Raw genomic sequence first — 16,868 nt, forward strand, 5'->3', positions numbered from 1 at the left:
TTGAACTTGGGGCTTTGTACTTGCTATGTAGTTGCTATATAGCTTGAGCCACACTTCCAGCCAGAAAGTTGCTATTCTTTTAAACTGTTCATTTAATTCTTTCCTTTATCTCTCTCTCTCCCCTCTCCTCTCCTTCCCTCCTCTCTTCTATTCTCCTTCTCTCTCCTTCTTTCAGCACTAGGATTTGAACTCAGTCAGGGCTTGGCCCTTGCTAGGTCCCAGAGAGTTGCAGGGACCTATCTTTTTTAGTTATTTCCACAGTTCATCTGGACTCGTACACTGATTGTAGATTTACAACAAATACTATACCTTCTAGTCAGCACTGGAAGTGCTGTGTGGCAGCACAATATTGTATTGTGTTGTCAATAGTGCCACCAAACCAACCTTAGACTCACAGAAAACCTGAACTTAGGGCACTATCTAGTACTGAAATAGTAGTGACTAAAGGCTCAGACAAAATAGGCAGCTTCCTTAGAATTTCTAGAAGGACAGGCATAAACAAAGCTAGGTTTTGGTATTGAAACAAATAATTAAACTTCTAATCCTTCCTGTGCATTAAGAAGTTTTTGGGAATCATTGTTTCATTTAAAGGACAAAATATGACACCAGAAATTGAACATAAAGCAAATTATATGTATTAATTCTTGAACAAATAATTTTAAATTGCTGATTTTAGAGAAACTCAAAGAAATTTAAGAAAACACACAGAAATAATTCAGAACTTTATCAGAGAAATCTAATAGACTTAATTAATTTTAGAACATCAAACAGAGATCCTGGGGTGAAAGGCACACTAAATGAACTGAAAAATGCCATCAGTAGCAGAATAGATAAGCAGAAAAAGAGAATCAGTGAGTTTGGAAACAGGCTATTTGAAAATACCTAGTTGGAATATAGATGAAAAAGGGGCTATCACAACAAATACCAATGAAATCCAGAGTAGGATGAGGGAGTACAGTTAAGACATGTATTTGAATAAAATGGGAAATCTAGAAGAAATTGATACAATTTCTTCAAGCATTTGACTAACAAAATTGAACCAAGAGGATATAAACCACTAAAACAGATCTATTACAAGCAATAAAACTGAAGCAGTAATAGAATTTTCCAACAAAGAAAAGCCTAGGACTGGATGGAGTCACTGCTAAATTCTACCAGAACTTTAAAAAGCTAACACCAATGCTCCTCAAACTATTTAGAAATTTTACTAAACCTACTGTATGAAGCCAATGTTACCTTGATACCAAAACTGGACAAGGATATAATTTAAAAAGAAAACTGTAGACCAATTTCTTTGGTGAGCATAGATGTAAAGATTCTCAACAAAATACTTGCAGACTGAATTCAACAACATATTAAAAAGATTGTACACTATGGTCAAGTCAGTTTCATTCCAGGGATGTAAGGATGGTCCAACATATGTAAATCAATAAATGTAATACAATATGTAAACAGAATCAAGGACAAAAATCACAAAATTATCTCAATAAATACAAAAAAGGGCTTGGACAAAATTCAACATTCTTTTATAATAAAAACTCTGGAGAAACTAGCAATAGGTTATATATGACTATATATAGGTTATATATGGGGAAAACTGAAATAATTTCCTCTGAAGTCAGGAATGAGGCAAGGGTGTCCACTGTTCCCACTCTTATTCAATAGTACTAGAATTTCTAGCCAGAGAAATAAGGCAAGAGAAATAAAAGGGATTCAAATAGGGAAGGCGAAAGTCAAATTATCCCTATTTGCAGGTGATATGATCCTATACTTAAAAGACCCTACAGGTTTCATGAAAAACCTTTTAGATCTGATAAACACTTTTGGCAATGTAGCAAGAAATAAAATTGACATACAGAAATAAGTAGCACTTTTTTTTCCTTTTTCTTTTATTATTCATAGGTGCATACAAGGCTTGGTTCATTTCTCCCCCCTGCCCCCACACCCTCCCTTGCCACCCACTCTGCCCCCTCCCTCTCCCCCCCAATACCCAGCAGAAACTATTTTGCCCTTATTTCTAATTTTGTTGTAGAGAGAGTATAAGCAATAATAGGAAGGAACAAGGGGTTTTGCTGGTTGAGATAAGGATAGCTATACAGGGCATTGACTCACATTGATTTCCTGTGCGTGGGTGTTACCTTCTAGGTTAATTCTTTTTGATCTAACCTTTTCTCTAGTACCTGTTCCCCTTTTCCTATTGGCTTCAGTTGCTTTTAAGGTATCTGCTTTAGTTTCTCTGCGTTAAGGGCAACAAATGCTAGCTAATTTTTTAGGTGTCTTACCTATCCTCACCCCTCCCTTGTGTGCTCTCGCTTTTATCATGTGCTCATAGTCCAATCCCCTTGTTGTGTTTGCCCTTGATCTAATGTCCACATATGAGGGAGAACATAGGATTTTTGGTCTTTTGGGCCAGGCTAACCTCACTCAGAATGATGTTCTCCAATTCCATCCATTTACCAGCGAATGATAACATTTCGTTCTTCTTCATGGCTGCATAAAATTCCATTGTGTATAGATACCACATTTTCTTAATCCATTCGTCAGTGGTGGGGCATCTTGGCTGTTTCCATAACTTGGCTATTGTGAATAGTGCTGCAACAAACATGGGTGTGCAGGTGCCTCTGGAGTAACCTGTGTTACAGTCTTTTGGGTATATCCCCAAGAGTGGTATTGCTGGATCAAATGGTACATCGATGTCTAGCTTTTTAAGTAGCCTCCACATTTTTTTCCAGAGTGGTTGTACTAGTCTACATTCCCACCAACAGTGTAAGAGGGTTCCTTTTCCCCCGCATCCTCGCCAACACCTGTTGTTGGTGGTGTTGCTGATGATGGCTATTCTAACAGGGGTGATGTGGAATCTTAGCGTAGTTTTAATTTGCATTTCCTTTATTGCTAGAGATGGTGAGCATTTTTTCATGTGTTTTCTGGCCATTTGAATTTCTTCTTTTGAGAAAGTTCTGTTTAGTTCATTTGCCCATTTCTTTATTGGTTCATTAGTTTTGGGAGAATGTAGTTTTTTAAGTTCCCTATATATTCTGGTTATCAGTCCTTTGTCTGATGTATAGTTGGCAAATGTTTTCTCCCACTCTGTGGGTGTTCTCTTCAGTTTAGAGTCCATTTCTTTTGATGAACAGAAGCTTTTTAGCTTTATGAGGTCCCATTTATGTATGCTATCTCTTAGTTGCTGTAAGTAGCACTTTTTATATACCAAAAATGAATAGGCTGAGAAAGAAATCAGAAAAAATTATTCCATTCACAATAGCCTCAAAAAAATAAGGTACCTAGGAATAAACTTAACTAAGGAAGTGAAATACCTCTATAGTGCAAACTATAAAATCTTGAAGAAAGAAATAGAAGCTGGAGGGCATAGCTCAAGTGGTAGAGTACCTGTCTGGCATGTGTGAGGTCCTAAGCTCAAACTCCAGTACTGAAAAATAAAAAAAGAAAAGAAAAAAAAATTAAAGAAGAAACCAGAAGATGGAAATACCTCCCATGTTATGGACTGGCAGAATTAATATTGTGGAAATGGCCATACTAATGCAAGAAATCTACAGATTCAATGCAGTCTCCAACAAAATCCCTGTGTCCTTTCACACGGAAATGGAAAAACCAATCTTAAAATTTGTATGGAAATATAAAAGACCCTGAATAGCAAAAGTGATTCTGAACAAAAAGACCAGAACTGGAGGTATCACACTAGTGAACTTCAAGTTATATTACAGAGCCATAGTAACAAAAATAGCACGGTACTGGCACAAAAACAGCCATGAAGACCAATGGAATAGAATAGAATACCTGGAAATAAACCCATGTAGCTACAGCCATCTGAATTTTGACAAAGTATCAAAAATATATACTGGAGAAATGGTGCTGGGAAAACTGGTTATCTACATGCAGGGAATTTAAACTAGACCCTTATCTCTCACTCTGTACAAAAACCAATTCAATTCAAAATGGATCAAGGATTTTATTGTAAGATTACAGGAAAACATAGGGGAAACACTGGAAGTTATAGGGGTAGGTGATTATTTTCTGAATAGGACTCCAATTGCCCAGGAAATAAGAGTAAGAATAGGTAAATGTGATTGCCTCAAATTAAAAAGCTTCTGTACACCAAAGAAAACAATTACCAGAACCAAGAGAAATCCCACAGAATAAGAGAAAAATCTTTGCCAGCTATTCAACAGATAAAGTATTAATATCCAGAATATACAAAAAGCTTAAAAAGTTAAACAGCAAAAGAACAAATATTCCAATTAATAAATGGGCAAATGATTTGGACAGTTCCCAGAAGTACAAATGCAAATAAATACATGAAGAAATGTTCAACAGCCTTAGCCATAAACAGAAATGCAAGTCAAAAGTATACTGAGATTCCATCTCACCCCAGTCAGAATGGCAATCATGAAGAAAACAAAGAACAACAAATGCTGATAAGGATGTGGGTGGGGGAGAGAAGAAAGGGAGAAGAACCCTCCTACACTGTTGGTGGGAATGTAAACTAGTGCAACCACTGTGGAAATCAGTATAGTGTTTCATCAACAAACTGAAAATAGATCTACCTTATGATCCTGCTAAACCACTCTTGTACATATTTCTTTAGGAGTATAAATCAATATACAAGAGAGATAACCTGCACACCCATGTTTATAGTAAGTAGCACAATAGTCAAGCTATGGCTTGGCCTATGTGCCCAACAACCAATGAATGAATAAATAAAACGTGGCAAATACATACTATGGAGTATTATTAAGCCATAAAGAAGAATAAAGTTATGTCATTTGCAAGAAGATGGAACTGGAAACCATCATGTTGAGTGAGCTAAGCCAAGCTCAAAAAGTCAAATATCACATGTTTTTGCTCATATGTAGAATCTAGACCTAAAATGATGGTGATGATAATCATATTGGTAATGGGACTTGAAGGTGAAAGAAAGTGTGACTGTCTAGGGTGGGGGCAGTTGGAGGGAGTGGGGGAAAGGAGAATGTACTGAGGGGTAAAGAAGATCAAAGATAGTTAATGAAATCTACCAAACACTGTTTGTAAAAGGGGGGAGAGAAGGAAAGTTAAAGGAATGTAACAGAGGGAGTGAACTTGTTCAAAGTATGCTGTACATATGTACACATTATCACAATGGAATCACCTTGTACTATTAATGTATGCTAATAAAATATAGTAAAAAAAAACAAAATAAAATGACAAAATACAACAAAGAGGAATTAAAGCATATGGGAACGTTGGGCCAGCACCAAAGGAACAAATATTTGGGTTATTGAGGTTTAAGAGCTACTTGAGAATGTCAAAGTGGTAGAAAACTTACTCAAAGAGAAACAGAAAACCCCCAAATTTATAGGAGAACCCAAATATTCAAGTATAGGAATGCCAATTAGATTCAACTTAAGTCTATTCCAAGATATAATTATTATCAAGATCTCAAAGTTTGAAGACAAGGAAAGCATTCTCAAAGCAGCAACAGAAAAGAATTAAATAACACACAGGAATGTTCCGGTTTGCCTGATAGGAGACTTCTCAGCAGACACCTGACAGGCCAGGTAGGTACAGTGTGGGATGAGATAATCACAGTGTTGAATAGGGTTGGAAAAAAAGCAACAACAACAAAAAACAACTGTCATTCAAAAATACTGTGCTCAGCAAAACTATCCTTCAGAAATGAAGGTGAGATAAAGACATTCCCAACAAATGAAAGCTGAGAGAATTTGTCACTACCAAACCTGTAATGCAAGAAATGTTAAAAAGAGTTCTTCAAAGTGAAAGAGATGCTAAGAAGAAGAGAAGAAGAAAAAAAAAATCAGAAGATGTAAAACTTGGTAAGAATAAATATGTCTCACTCTTGGGGATATACCCAAAAGACTGTGACACAGGTTACTCCAGAGGCACCTGCACACCCATGTTTATTGCGGCACTATTCACAATAGCCAAGTTATGGAAACAGCCAAGATGCCCCACCACTGACGAATGGATTAAGAAAATGTGGTATCTATACACAATGGAATTTTATGCAGCCATGAAGAAGAACGAAATGTTATCATTCACTGGTAAATGGATGGAATTGGAGAACATCATTCTGAGTGAGGTTAGCCTGGCCCAAAAGACCAAAAATCCTATGTTCTCCCTCATATGTGGACATTAGATCAAGGGCAAACACAACAAGGGGATTGGACTATGAGCACATGATAAAAGCGAGAGCACACAAGGGAGGGGTGAGGATAGGTAAGACACCTAAAAAACTAGCTAGCATTTGTTGCCCTTAACGCAGAGAAACTAAAGCAGATACCTTAAAGCAACTGAGGCCAATAGGAAAAGGGGAACAGGTACTAGAGAAAAGGTTAGATCAAAAAGAATTAACCTAGAAGGTAACACCCACACACAGGAAATCAATGTGAGTCAATGCCCTGTATAGCTATCCTTATCTCAACCAGCAAAAACCCTTGTCCCTTCCTGTTATTGCTTATACTCTCTCTACAACAAAATTAGAAATAAGGGCAAGATAGTTTCTGCTGGGTATTGAGGGGGTGGGGGGGAGAGGGAGGGGGCAGAGTGGGTGGTAAGGGAGGGGGTGGGGGCAGGGGGGAGAAATGAACCAAGCCTTGTATGCACATATGAATAATAAAAGAAAAAAAAGAATAAATATGTGGACAAATTCATAATGCTCCAATTTCATAAAACATGGTGCAAGATCTAGTATCATAAAACCATTAATATATTTTGTACAAAGTATAAAAACCAAAACAACTGAAAACCATACATCATTAATATGTTAAGACATAAGCACTATAGAAAGATGTAAAATGGGGTATCAAAAAGTCACAATGTAGGAAAGAATGGAGTGCAAACGTAGAGGTTCCTCCCCACCCCGCAATCTTAATATGTAATCCAGTCTGGCCTCAAACTTGCTATTCTCCTGCCTCATCCTCTCAAGTATTGGGATTACAGGTGTGTGCCATCATGCCTGCTCTCTTTCTTTCTTTGTTTCTTCCTGATTTTTATGATCAATGTTTAATTGCTACCATTTAAAAATAGCAAAAGATATTTTAAAAGACTTAGTGTAACCTTAAAGCAGAAACCTATCATAGACATACCAGAAGCAATAAGCATGGAGTCAAAACACATTACTAAAAAGTAGGCTGGTTGTGAGAGAAATATGCTGACTAATAGGACCTTTTGTGTGTAGAGAACTCTCCTTTCCTCCTCCCTCTCTCCTACCTTCTCCTCTTCCCTCCCTCCCTTCCTTCTTTTTTTCCTTCCTTTGGTACTGGGGATTAAACCCAGTTAGGCAAGTGCTTTGCCACTGAGCTCCACCACTGGACAAAGGATTCAGTTTTTTATGATGTGTGTGATATGTTCACGAGGATACCAGTGATATCAAGAAAATTTGCTAAGCTGTTATATTATGGGTCCTTGCTCAAGGTGTTCAACTTTTTCTCTTAATCTGGTTTGTCATCACTTGATCATATGTTTCTTCATTACTATGCACAGTAATTCAGTCTAGGGATAGGTTTTGTGTGTTCATATAGAATGTCCTCAGAAGGTTGGTCAGATTCTATCATAGTGTTTTTTTTTTCTTTTTTTGTTATATTCATATGTGCATACAATGTTTGGATCATTTCTCTTCCCTTTCCCCTATCCCCTCCCTTACTCCACCCCTCCTCTCTCCCTTACCCCCCCAACCCCTTACTACCAGACAGAAACTATTTTGCCCTTATCTCCAGTTTTGTTGAAGAGAGTTTAAGCAATAATAGGAAGGAAGAAGGGTTTTGCTAGTTGAGATAAGGATAGCTATACAGGGAGTTGACTCCATTGATTCCTGTACGTGTGTGTTACCTTCTAGGTTAATTCTTCTGGAACTAACCTTTTCTCTAGTTCCTGGTCCCCTTTTCCTGTTGGCCTCAGTTGCTTTTAAGGTATCTGCTTTAGTTTCTCTGTGTTAAGGGCAACAAATGCTAGCTGATTTTTTAGGTGTCTTACCTATCCTCACCCCTCCCTTGTGTGCTCTCACTTTTATCATGTGCTCATAGTCTAATCCCATTGTTGTGTTTGCCCTTGATCTAATGTCCACATATGAGGGAGAACATATGATTTTTGGTCTTTTGGGCCAGGCTAACCTCACTCAGAATGATGTTCCCCAGTTTCATCCATTTACCTGTGAATGATAACATTTCATTCTTCTTCATGGCTGTATAAAATTCCACTGTGTATAAATACTACATTTTCTTGATCCATTTGTCAGTAGTGGGGCATCTTGGCTGTTTCCATAACTTGGCTATTGTGAATAGTGCTGCAATAAACATGGGTGTGCAGGTGCCTCTGGAGTAACCTCTGTAACAGTCTTTTGGGTATATCCCCAAGAGTGGTATTGCTGGGTCAAATGGTAGATCAATGTTTAGCTTTTTAAGTAGCCTCCAAATTTTTTTCCAGAGTGGTTGTACTAGTTTACATTCCCACCAGCAGTGTAAGAGGGTTTCTATCATACTATTATCAAATGTCAAAGCAAGCTCTGCTTTGCAATTACAGTCATCTAAAAGAGAAGAACATGTAGATTTATGACAAATGCAAGATAAAGTTCCATTTTGGATTGGAAATAAATGTTTCAAAATAGTTCTGTTTGCTATTACTCCTGCTGCCATGGTGTATCAGGAGGCTGATCAAGTATTTAAAAATGTGTCAAAAAGAAACTTTTAAAATCTGCTTCTAGGGTCACCAATTTTCATTTTGAGAGTCTTCCATCTTGTCACCTCGATCAACTCTTTTGATCTATCAAATTTACCTAACACATGTGTGTAATGTCTACCTTGGGAGGCACAGGCAAGAGGATCTTAAGTTTGATGGGCTACATAGAAAGATCCTGTCTAAAAAAAAACAAACAAATAAACCAAACCCTATAGTCAAATAAGCAATTCTACTTCTGAGTGATATAAGCAAAGGATATGGAATCAGTCTATCAAAGAGATATCTGTACTTGCACATTCATTGCAGTTTTTATAATAGCCAATGTATGGAATTGATCTAACTATCCATTGACAGATTAATAGGTAAAGAAAATATAATACTTATACACACAATGGAATATTATTTAGCTTCTAAAAAGAAGAAAATCCTATCATTTGTGATAATATGGATGAGCTGGTAGGACATAATGCTTATGGAAATAAGCTAGGCACAGAAAGACAAATACTGCATAATCTCACCTGTCCATGAAATCTAAAAAAAAAAAAAAAAAAAGGATTTATAAAAGCAGAGAGTAGTATTGTGGCTGTTAGGGACTAGGGTTGATGGAATGTGGGAATGGGAGATTTTGGCTAAAGGGTACAAAGTTTCTAGTTAGGCAGGATGAATATGTTCTGAAGACATTTTGCTAAGAGAAAGATCTTAATTGTTCTTAGCACACATACACAAATGGTAACTATATGGTGGTGGATGTGTTACACAAATTAATTTGGCATGGTAATCATTTCATAATTGCTATGGCTTGAATATGGTTTGAGTTTGTCCCTGAGGGCTTCATGTGTTAACATTTAATTCCCATTGTGAGGTATTAAAAGGTAGAAACTTAATCTGACTATGGTGTTAGCAGTGGGGCCTTTGGGAGGTGATTAGGATTAGATAAAGTGATTAGGATGGAGCCCTCCTGATTGAACCCCTGGTGGCTATGTAAGAAGAGGGTGAGAAACTAGAAGAGCCACACATGTACATGTGCCTTCCTTCTCTTGCCTTGTGCTGCCTTGAGATTTGCCACCAGATGGGGTCCCTCAACCTTGGACATCCAGATCTGTGAGCCAAAACACAACTCTTTTCTTTATAATTTACCTACTCTGTGGCAGCAGAAATTGGACTAATACAGCAATGTATACATAAACATATACTCTGGAAATGAATATGTAATTTTTAGTTGCCAATTATAACTCAGCAAAGCTAGAAAAATGAAAGACACAGACAAAAGAATAAATCTAGTTCTTACATCATCAAAATTAAATCAGTGCTGATGACTTGCTATTGCTAACACCTAGAGAACAACACTGTAACATATTACAACAAAATTGGTTATGCGTATCTGACTGCAGTACTTAAGCAAGAAAAATTTCTGCAAGTTTGTTTTTCATTTAAATAATCTGTGAAACCATTTATGATGTGGTGACTTGAGGTAATTACTGAGGTCATTTAGGGTTAAAAACATTTTCAACAGAACATACAAAAGGAATTTCTCCGAAGATGGCTATTAGAGGGAGAAGCAGAAAGTGTGTCTCCTAAAGTGAAATCTTGGAGAGACACTGGAGACACCTTGCAGGCAAGGCCACCAAGAAGAGGCAAAACTTTGACCCCTCCACACCTCCAGCCTGTGCAGAGAATCTCTACTTCACATTAAATGGAGAAACCAGGAGGACCCCTGGGCCGCTGCCAGTCGCCCATGCCCAGACGGCTTGGGAAGACGCGGACAAGGTGACCTAAGCGGTACGCGGTACTTCCACAGACAACCCTGGGCCAGATCAGCATAGACCCCTGGACAGACCGACCCCCCACCCGGGGTAAAAAGAGAAACTGAGTAATAAGCAATAAGAACAATAAAGACACATAGCAAAGAGGGTGGGGCACACTGAGCCCCAAAGAGGGGGGACAGGATTCCCTCCCAGAACTGTAAATAAACAAGCCTGGCCGGTGAGGGCGGGAGCAGGGAGTGTGCACCCAGCAACCAGGAGCGGGAAAGCTTGTGAGAGTGGCGGAGGGAGGAAAATCCCACAGGAGAGGGGCGAAGTCCCACTTCCTACATGAGCTGTAAACAAATATGCAGGTCAGAGAAAGCGGGTGCAGTGTCACCTACCCCAGTGTGCTTGGAAAGGGGAAAGCTTGTAGCAGAGGCTAGCGCACAGGAGAACTCTGAGGAAACAAAGCCTGCAGGGCCAGGTGAGTGTTAAGCTCACCCCAGAGATCTGCATACATAACGCCGCCAGCAACAGCAGGCTGACAGCAGTGGGCAGGCAAGCCACAGCCGCAGATAGCCATTCACAGACCTGTCTCCATACTCTTTTTTTTCTCTCTCCCTATCTTTGATGAGAAAACAACTGAACTACACCTGCATGCTGAAAAACGTACTGAAACGGTATTTCATTTGAACTTTGGACACTTTGTGGGCTTTTTTTTTTTTTCTTATGTTACCCCTTCAATGAGACAACTACAGAACAACATCTGAGGCACCATCTCCAGGATTGGAGCCTGAGGGATGAACACCAAAATTATTAAGACTGAAACTTCATTGCATTTGAACTTAGAGGGTTTTGTTTGTTTGTTTTTTAAATTTTATTTATTTTTTATTTTATATTTTATTTTATTTATATATATATATACATTTTTTCTTTCATTTACTTATTTTTTATTTTTATTCTTATCTTTATTTTTATTTTTTATTTTCAATCCTCTCACTGTCTCTCTAATGCCTTTTTAGCTTACTTTTGATTAGTACACTGTCTCTCCCTGTTTATATCTTTGAAACTTTTTTGTTTGTTTTGCTTTTTGTTTTTTTCTACTTGATTATTTGTTTTCCCCTTTTCCTTTAACTTCTTTGCTTTCCATCCCCTCTTACTGTTACATTCTAAATATCACTAGTGCTATTATTACAGCCAGAAAATACTTAATTGCACACAGTACAGGGAAAATAACAACACCAAGGGCAATGATGGGATGACAGTAAAAACAGGGAAACCAGTTTCCCCACAGCAAAAAATTAGTACAGGAACCAGAGGGAAATGAAGAAAACAGATACTCAGATCCAGACTCCAACAAAATGAAGATAAACTATGCCAAAGAACCCAATGAGGCCCACAAGAATAATTTAAAAGAAGACATACTACAGGTACTCAATGAGAATTTTATAGAGATGATACTGGATATGGTCAACCAAAATGTACAGGAGTCACTCAAGAAATTTCAAGACAACAAAAATAGAGAATTTGAAAAAGCAAAAGAAGAAATAAAGGAAACCATACAAGCACTGTATAAACACCAAAGTGAAACAGAGAACATGATTAATAAAGAGATAAATGAACTCAGGACAAAAATAGACAACATTAAAGAGGAAACCACCCAGGATATGGAAAACCTCAGAAAAAAGAATGAAACAGAATTGCAAAACAAAACGGAAGGCCAATCCAGCAAAATAGAACAAACAGAAGACAGAATCTCAGAACTCGAAGATGAAATGGTAATTAAAGGAAAAACTGAAGAACTATTAATTAAACAACTCAAGACCTGTGAAAAGAAAATGCAAGAACTCACCGACTCCATCAAAAGACCAAACTTGAGAATCATGGGCATCGAAGTAGGAGAAGAGGTGCAAGCAAAGGGAATGAGTAGTATATTCAACAAAATAATAACAGAGAATTTCCCAAATCTAGAGAAAGATAGTCCCATACAGATGCAAGAGGCCTCCAGAACACCAAACAGACCAGATCAAAATAGAACTACCCCTCGACATATCATCATTAAAACAACAAGTTCAGAAACTAGGGAAAGAATACTGAAGGCTATAAGAGAGAAAAAACAAATAACATACAAAGGTAAACCCATCAAAATCACAGCAGACTTCTTAACAGAAACATTAAAAGCAAGAAGAGCATGGGGTGAGATCTTTCGGGCACTGAATGAAAATAACTTCAACCCCAGGATACTCTACCCAGCAAAACTATCATTCAAAATAGATGGAGCAATAAAAGTCTTCCATGATAAGCAGAAACTAAAACAATATGTGACCACAAAGCCACCACTACAAAAGATTCTGCAAGGGATTCTGCACACAGAAAGTGATACCCAACTTAACCATGAAAGGACAGGCAGCACCAAACCACAGGAAAAGAGAAAGCAAGAAAGTAGAGAGTAACCTCAACTTAGGTACACACAATCAAACCTTCAAACAACTAAGACAACTAAATGACAGGAATCACCACATACCTATCAGTACTAACGCTTAATGTTAATGGACTTAATTCACCCATCAAAAGGCACCGCTTGATGAAATGGATTAAAAAGGAAGATCCAACAATTTGTTGCTTACAGGAGAACCATCTCATCAACAGAAATAAACATAGGATTAGGAATGAAAGGCTGGAGAAGATTTACCAAGCCAATGGCCCCCGAAAACAAGCAGGAGTAGCAATACTTATCTCTGACAAAGTAGACTTCAAACCTACATTGATCAAACGAGATAAAGAAGGACATTCCATACTAATAAAAGGGTAATAGTCCAAAAGGAAATAATAATTATCAGCCTATATGCACCCAATTTCATCAAACATACCCTGAAGGACCTAAAAGCATATATTAACTCCAATAGAGTGGTTGTGGGAGACTTTAACACCCCATTGTCATCAATAGATAGGTCATCCAAACAAAAAATCAATAAAGAAATTCACGATCTAAAATATACAAAAGATCAAATGGACCTACTTGATGTCTACAGAACATTTCATCCAACTTCTACACAATATACATTCTTCTCAGCAGCCCATGGAACCTTCTCCAAAATAGATCATATCCTAGGGCACAAAGCAAGCCTCTTCAAATATAAGAAAATAGAAACTATACCGTGCATACTATCTGATCGCAATGAAGTAAAAGTAGAACTCAACAACAAAAGTAAAGACAAAAAAACATGCAAACAGCTGAAAACTGAATAACTCATTACTTAATGAACAATGGGTCATTGATGAAGTAAAAGAGGAAATTAAATAGTTCCTGGAAGTCAATGAAAATGAAAACACAACTACCAGAACCTATGGGACACAGCAAAGGCAGTCCTGAGAGGAAAGTTTATAGCCATGAGTGCATATATTAAAAAGACTGAAAGATCCCAAATCAATGATACATCTCAAACTCCTAGAAAAACAAGGACAAGCAAATCCTAAAACAAATAGGAGAGAAATAATAAAAATAAGAGCTGAAATCAACGAAATAGAAACCAAAAAAACCATACAAGGAATTAATGAAACAAAAACTTGGTTCCTTGAAAAAATAAACAAGATCAACAGACCCCTGGCAAACATGACTAAAATGAGGAGAAAAAAAACCCAAATTAGTAGAATCAGGAATGCAAAAGGGGAGATAACAACAAACACCATGGAAGTCCAGGAAATCACCAGAGACTACTTCGAGAACCTATATTCAAATAAATTTGAAAATCTTAAAGAAATGGACAGATTTCTAGATACATATGATCACCCAAAACTGAATCAAGAGGAAATTAATCACCTGAATAGATCTATAATACAAAATGAAATTGAAGCAGCAATCAAGAGTCTCCCCAAAAAGAAAAGTCCAGGACCTGATGGATTTTCTGCTGAATTCTATCAGACCTGTAAAGAAGAACTGATACCAACCCTCCTTAAACTGTTCTACGAAATAGAAAGGGAAGGAAAACTGCCTAACACCTTTTATGAAGCCAGTATTACACTTATCCCAAAACCAGGCAAAGACACCTCCAAAAAGGAGAACTATAGGCCAATCTCTTTACTGAACATTGATGCAAAAATCCTCAACAAAATAATGGCAAACCGAATTCAACAACACATCAAAAAGATTATTCGCCACAACCAAGTAGGCTTCATTCCAGGAATGCAGGAGTGGTTCAACATACGAAAATCAATAAACGTAATAAACCACATTAACAGAAGCAAAGACAAAAACCACTTGATCATCTCAATAGATGCAGAAATAGCCTTTGATAAGATCCAACACAATTTCATGATAAAAGCTCTAAGAAAACTAGGAATAGAAGGAAAGTACCTCAACATTATAGAAGCTATATATGACAAACCTACAGCCTGCATTATACTTAATGGAGAAAAACTGAAACCATTCCCTCTAAAATCAGGAACCAGACAAGGATGCCCACTATCTCCACTCCTATTCAACATAGTATTGGAATTCCTAGCCAGAGCAATTAGGTAAGAAGAAGGAATAAAAGGAATACAAATAGGTAAAGAAACTGTCAAAATATTCCTATTTGCAGACGACATGATCCTATACCTTAAAGACCCAAAAAACTCTACTCAGAAGCTCCTAGACACCATCAATGGCTACAGCAAGGTAGCAGGATATAAAATCAACATAGAAAAATCATTAGCATTTCTATACACTAATAATGAACAAACTCAAAAAGAATGTATGAAAACAATTCCATTTACAATAGTCTCAAAAAAAAATCAAATACCTAGGTGTAAACCTCACAAAAGATGTGAATGACCTCTACAAGGAAAACTATAAACTTCTGAAGAAAGAGATTAAAGAAGACTATAGAAAGTGGAGAGATCTTCCATGTTCATGGATTGGTAGAATCAACATAGTAAAAATGTCTATACTCCCAAAAGTAATCTACATGTTTAATGCAATTCCCACCAAAATTCCAATGACATTCATTAAAGAAATTGAAAAATCTACAGTTAAATTTATATGGAAACACAAGAGGCCACGAATAGCCAAGGCAATACTCAGTCAAAAGAACAATGCAGGAGGTATCACGATACCTGACTTCAAACTATATTACAAAGCAATAACAATAAAAACAGCATGGTACTGGCACAAAAACAGACATGAAGACCAGTGGAACAGAATAGAGGACCAAGATATGAAGCCACACAACTATAACCAACTTGTCTTTGAGAAAGGTGTTAAAAATATACGATGGAGAAAAAGCAGCCTCCTCAACAAAAACTGCTGGGAAAACTGGTTAGCAGTCTGCACAAAACTGAAACTAGATCCATGTATATCACCCTATACCAACATTAACTCAAAATGGAGCAAGGATCTTAATATCAGAATACAAACCCTAAAGTTGATACAGGAAAGAGTAGGAAATAATCTGGAGTTAGTAGGTATAGGTAAGAACTTTCTCAATGGAACCCCAGCAGCACAGGAACTAAGAGGTAGCATAGATAAATGGGACTTCATAAAACTAAAAATCTTCTGTTCATCAAAAGAAATGGTCTCCAAACTAAGAGAACACCCACAGCGTGGGAGAAAATATTTGCCAGCTACACGTCAGACAAAGGACTGATAACCAGAATATATAGGGAACTTAAAAAACTACATTCTCCCAAAACTAATGAACCAATAAAGAAATGGGCAAGTGAACTAAACAGAACTTTCTCAAAAGAAGAAATTCAAATGGCCTAAAAACACATGAAAAATGCTCACCATCTCTAGCAATAAAGGAAATGCAAATTAAAACCACACTAAGATTCCACCTCACCCGTTAGAATAGCCATCATTAGGAACACCACCAACAACAGGTGTTGGTGAGGATGTGGGGTGGGGGGGAAGGAACCCTCTTACACTGTTGGTGGGAACGTAAACTAGTACAACCACTCTGGAAAAAAATGTGGAGGCTACTTAAAAAGCTAGACATTGATCTGCCATTTGATTCAGCAAAACATCTCTTGGGGATATACCCAAAAGACTGTGACACAGGTTACTCCAGAGGCACCTGCACACCCATGTTTATTGCATCCCTATTCACAATAGCCAAGTTATGGAAACAGCCAGGATGTCCCACCACTGACGAATGGATCAAGCAAATGTGGTACCTATACACAATGGAATTTTATGCAGCCATGAAGAAGAACGAAATGTTATCATTCGCTGATAAATGGATGGAATTGGAGAACATCATTCTGAGTGAGGTTAGCCTGGCCCAAAAGACCAAAAATCATATGTTCTCCCTCATATGTGGACATTAGGTCAAGGGCAAACACAACAAGGGGATTGAACTTCGATCACAAGATAAAACTGAGTGCACACAAGGGAGATATGAGGATAGGTAGGACACCTAAAAAATTAGCTAGCATTTGTTGCCCTCAACGCAGAGA

This window comes from Castor canadensis, chromosome 3 (assembly GCF_047511655.1).
Source record: "Castor canadensis chromosome 3, mCasCan1.hap1v2, whole genome shotgun sequence".
NCBI classification, from domain to species: Eukaryota; Metazoa; Chordata; class Mammalia; order Rodentia; family Castoridae; genus Castor; species Castor canadensis.